A 5,708-nucleotide genomic window follows, 5' to 3' on the forward strand; every position below is an offset into this window, starting at 1 on the left:
CAAAAAATGTCAAAAATATGAGGAGCATGAAATGGTCTGAAAAATAGGAGCAGCATGAAACGGTGTTCAAAACATGAAGAGCCTGAAAAGGTGTGAAAAATATGAAGAGGTTCAAAAGGTGTGGAATACATGAGGAGCATGAAACGGTCTGAAAAAAAACAGGAGCATGAAGCGGTGTTGAAAAACATGAAGAGCCTGAAAAGATGTGAAAAATATGAAGAGCTTCAAAAGGTGTCAAAAATATGAGGAGCATGATTGGAATGAAAAAGAGGAGCAGCATGAAGCGGTGTTGAAAAACATGAAGAGCCTGAAAACGTGTGAAAAATATGAAGAGCTTCAAAAGGTGTTAAAAATACGAGGAGCATGAAACGGTCTGAAATATAGCAGGAGCATGAAGCGGTGTTCAAAAACACGAAAAGCCTGTAAAAGTGTGAAAAATATGAAGAGCTTCAAAAGGTGTCAAAAATATGAGGAGCATGAATCGGTATGAAAAAGAGGAGGAGCATGAAGCGGTGTTCAAAAACATGAAAAGCTTGAAAAGGTGTGAAAAATATGAAGAGCTTCAAAAGGTGTCAAAAATATGAAGAGCTTCAAAAGGTGTCAAAAATGAGATGAGCATGAAACGGTCTAAAAACTAGGAGGAGCATGAAGTGGTGTGGAAAAACATGAAAAGCCTGAAAAGGTGTGAAAAATATGAAGAGCTTCAAAAAGTGTGAAAAAATGAAGAGTTTCAAAAGGTGTGAAAAAAGAGATGAGCATGAAAAGTCTGAAAAATAGGAGGAGCATGAAGCGGTGTTGAAAATCATGAAGAGCCTGAAAAGGTGTGAAAAATATGAAGAGCTTCAAAAGGTGTCAAAATGAGATGAGCATGAAACGGTCTGAAAAACAGGAGGAGAATGAAGCGGTGTTGAAAATCATCAAGAGCATGAAAAGGTGTGAAAAATATGAAGAGCTTCAAAAGGTGTCAAAAAGGGATGAGCATGAAAAGGTCTGAAAAATAGGTGGAGCAAGAAGTGGTGTTGAAAAAAATGAGAAGCCTGAAAAGCTGTGAAATATATGAAGAGCTTCAAAAGGTGTGAAATACATGAGGAGCATGAAACTCTCTGAAAAATAGAAGGAGCATGAAGTGTTGTTGTAAAACATGAAGAGCTTGAAAAGGTGTGAAAAATATGAAGAGCTTCAAAAGGTGTCCAAAATATGAGGAGCATGAAACGGTCTGAAAAATAGCAGGAGCATGAAGCGGTGTTGAAAACCATGAAGAGCCTGAAAAGGTGTGAAAAATATGAAGAGCTTCAAAAGGTGTCAAAAATATGAGGAGCATGAAACAGTCTGAAAAATAATATGAGCATGAAGTGTTGTTGAAAACATGAAGAGATTGAAATGTTGTGAAAAATATGAAGAGCTTCAAAAGGTGTCAAAAATATGAGGAGCGTGAAACGGTCTGAAAAATAAGAGGAGCATGAAGCGGTGTTGAAAAACATGAAGAGTCTGAAAACGTATGAAAAATATGAAGAGCTTCAAAAGATGTGAAAAATATGAAGAGCTTCAAAAGGTCTGAAATATATGAGGAGCATGAAACTGTCTGAAAAATAGGAGGTGCATGAAGTGGTGTTCAAAAACATGAAGAGCCTGAAAAGATGTGAAAAATATGAAGAGCTTCAAAAGGTGTCAAAAATATGAGGAGCATGAAACTGTCTGAAAAATAGGATGAGCATGAAACGGTTTTTAAAAAGATGAAGAGCATGAAAAGATGGGAAAAATATGTAGAGCTTCAAAAGGTGTCAAAATTATGAGAAGCATGAAAAGGTCTGAAAAATAGGAGGAACATGAAGTGTTGTTGAAAATCATGAAGAGCCTGAAAAAGTGTGAAATATATGAAGAGCTTCAAAAGATCTGAAAAAAATGAGGAGCAGGAAACGGTCTGAAAAATATGAGGAGCATGAAACGGTCTGAAAAATATGAGGAGCATGAAGCGGTCATCAAAAAAAGGAAGAGCCTGAAAAGGTGTGAAAAATATGAATAGCTTCAAAAGGTGTGAAAAATATGAGGAGCATGAAACGGTGTTCAAAAACATGAAGAGCATGAAAAGATGTGAAAAATATGAAGAGCTTCAAAAGGTGTCAAAAATATGAGGAGCATGAAACTGTCTGAAAAATAGGAGGAGCATGAAGCGGTGTTGAAAAACATGAAGAGCCTGAAAATGTGTGAAATATATGAAGAGCTTCAAAAGATTTCAGAAATGAGAGGAGCATGAAACGGTCTGAAAAATAGGAGAAGCATGAAGCGGTGTTGAAAAACATGAAGAGCCTGAAAAGGTGTGAAAAATATGAATATTTCAAAAGATGTGAAAAATATGAAGAACTTCAAAAGCTGTCAAAAATGAGATGAGCATGAAACGGTCTAAGAAATAGGAGAAGCATGAAGTGGTGTTGAAAAACATGAAGAGCCTGAAAAGGTGTGAAAAATATGAAGAGCTTCAAAAAATGTCAAAAATATGAGGAGCATGAAATGGTCTGAAAAATAGGAGCAGCAAGAAACGGTGTTCAAAAACATGAAGAGCCTTTAAAGGTGTGAAAAATAGGACAAGCCTCAAAACGTGTCGAAAATATGAGGAGCATGAAACGGTCTGAAAAATAATAGGAGCATGAAGCGGTGTTGAAAAACATGAAGAGTCTGAAAAGGTGTGAAAAATATGAAGAGCTTCAAAAGGTATAAAAAATATGAGGAGCATGAAACGGTCTGAAAAATATGAGGAGCATGAAGCTATGTTGAAAAATATGAAGAGCTTGAAAAGATGTGAAATATATGAAGAGCTTCAAAAGGTGTGAAATACATGAGGAGCATGAAACGATCTGAAAAATAGGAGGAGCATGAAACGGTGTTCAAAATCATGAAGAGCCTGAAAAGGCGTGAAAAATATGAAGAGCTTCAAAAAATGTCAAAAATATGAGGAGCATGAAATGGTCTGAAAAATAGGAGCAGCATGAAACGGTGTTCAAAACATGAAGAGCCTGAAAAGGTGTGAAAAATATGAAGAGGTTCAAAAGGTGTGGAATACATGAGGAGCATGAAACGGTCTGAAAAAAAACAGGAGCATGAAGCGGTGTTGAAAAACATGAAGAGCCTGAAAAGATGTGAAAAATATGAAGAGCTTCAGAAGGTGTCAAAATTATGAGGAGCATGAAACGATCTGAAAAATAGGAGGAGCATGAAGCGGTGTTCAAAAACATGAAAAGCCTGAAAAGTTGTGAAAAATATGAAGAGCTTCAAAAGGTGTCAAAAATATGAGGAGCATGATTGGAATGAAAAAGAGGAGGAGCATAAAGCGGTGTTGAAAAGCATGAAGAACCTGAAAAGTTGTGAAAAATATGAAGAACTTCAAAAGGTGCCAAAAATATGAGGAGCATGAAACGGCTGAAATACAGGAGGAGCATGATACGGTCTGAAAAATAGGAGGAGCATGAAACGGTGTTCAAAAACATGAAGAGCCTGAAAAGCTGTGAAATATATGAAGAGTTTCAAAAGGTGTGAAATATATGAAGAGCTTCAAAAGGTGTGAAATACATGAGGAGGAGGAAACAGTCTGAAAAATAGGAGGAGCATGAAGTGGTGTTCAAAAACATGAAGAGCCTGAAAAGGTGTGAAATATATGAAGAGATTCAAAAGGTGTCAAAAATATGAGGAGCATGAAACGCTCTGAAAAATAGGAGGATAATGAAGCGGTGTTGAAAAACATGAAGAGCCTGAAAAGGTCTGAAAAATATGAAGAGCTTCAAAAGGTGTCAAAAATATGAGGAGCATGAAACGGTCTGAAAAATAGGAGGGGCATGAAGCGGTGTTCAAAAACATGAAGAGACTGAAAAGTTCTGAAAAATATGAAGAGCTTCAAAAATATTAAAAATATGAAGAGCTTCAAAAGGTGTGAAATATATGAAGAGCTTCAAAGATGTCAAAAATTAGATGAGCATGAAACGGTCTGAAAAATAGGAGGAGCATGAAGTGGTGTTGAAAAACATGAAGAGCCTGAAAAGGTGTGAAATATATGAAGAGGTTCAAAAGGTGTGAAAAATATGAAGAACTTCAAAAGGTGTCAAAAATATGAAGAGCATGAAACGGTATGAAATATAGGAGGAGCATGAAACGGAGTTCAAAAACATGAAGAGCATGAAAAGGTGTGAAAAATATGAAGAGCTTCACAAGGTGTGAAATACATGAGGAGCATGAAACGGTCTGAAAAATAGGAGGAGCATGAAGCGGTGTTCAACAACATGAAGAGCCTGAAAAGGTGTGAAAAATACGCAGAGCTTCAAAAGTTGTGAAATACATGAGTACCATGAAACGTTCTGAAAAATAAAAGGAGCATGAAGCGGTGTTGAAAAACATGAAGAGCCTGAAAAGGTGTGAAAAATATGAAGAACTTCAATAGTTGTGAAAAATAGGAGGAGCATGAAGCATTGTTCAGGAACATGAAAAGCGTGAAAATGCGTGAAAAATCTGAAGAGCTTCAAAGGTGTGAAAAATATGAGGAGCATGAAATGGTCTGAAAAAAAGGAGGAGCATGTATTGGTGTTGAAAAACATGAAGAGCCTGAAAAGGTGTGAAAAATATGAAGAGCTTCAAAAGGTGTCAAAAATATGACGAGCATGAAATGTTCTGAAAAATAGGAGGAGCATGAAGCGGTGTTCAAAAACATGAAGAGCCTGAAAAGGTGTGAAAAATATGAAGAGCTTCAAAAGGTGCCAAAAATATGAGGAGCATGAAACGGTCTGAAAAATAGGAGGAGCATGAAACGGTGTTAAAAAACATAAAGAGCTTGAAATTGTGTCAAAAATATGAAGAGTTTCAAAAGGTGTGAAAAATAGGAGGAGCTTGAAGCGGTGTTCAAAAACATGAAAAGCCTGAAAAGGTGTGAAAATATGAAGAGCTTCAAAAGGTGTGAAAAATATGAGGAGCATGAAGCGGTGTTCAAAAACATGAAAAGCCTGAGAAGGTGTGAAAATATGAAGAGCTTCAAAAGATGTCAAAAATATGAGGAGCATGAAACGTTCTGAAAAACAGGAGGAGCATGAGTCATTGTTGAAAAACATGAAATGCCTGAAAAGGTGTGAAAAACATGAAGAGACTGAAAAGGTGTGAAATATATGAAGAGCTTCAAAAAGTGTGAAAAATATGAGGAGCATGAAACGTTCTGAAGAATTGGAGGAGCATGAAGCGGTGTTGAAAAACATGAAGAGACTGAAATGATGTGAAAAATATGAAGAGCTTCAAAAGGTGTCAAAAATACGGGGACCATGAAAAGGTCTGAAAAATAGGAGGAGCATGAACTGTTGTTGAAAAACATGAAGAGCTTGAAAAAGTGTGAAATATATGAAGAGTTTCAAAAAGTGTGAAAAATATGGGGAGCTTAAAACGTGTCAAAAATATGAGGAGCATGAAGCGGTCTGAAAAATAGGAGGAGCATGAAACAGCATTCAAAACTTGAAGAGCTTGAAAAGGTGTGAAAAATATGAAGAGCTTCAAAAGGTGTGAAATACATGAGGAACATGAAACGGTTTGAAAAATAGGAGGAGCTTGAAGCGGTTTTCAAAAACATGAAGAGCCTGAAATGGTGTGAAAAACCTGAAGAACTTCAAAATGTGTCAAATATATGAGGAGCATGAAACGGTCTGAAAAATAGGAGGAGCATGAAACGGTGTTCAAATACATGA

Source organism: Dama dama, unplaced genomic scaffold (assembly GCF_033118175.1).
Source record: "Dama dama isolate Ldn47 unplaced genomic scaffold, ASM3311817v1 ptg000020l, whole genome shotgun sequence".
Classification (NCBI taxonomy): Eukaryota; Metazoa; Chordata; class Mammalia; order Artiodactyla; family Cervidae; genus Dama; species Dama dama.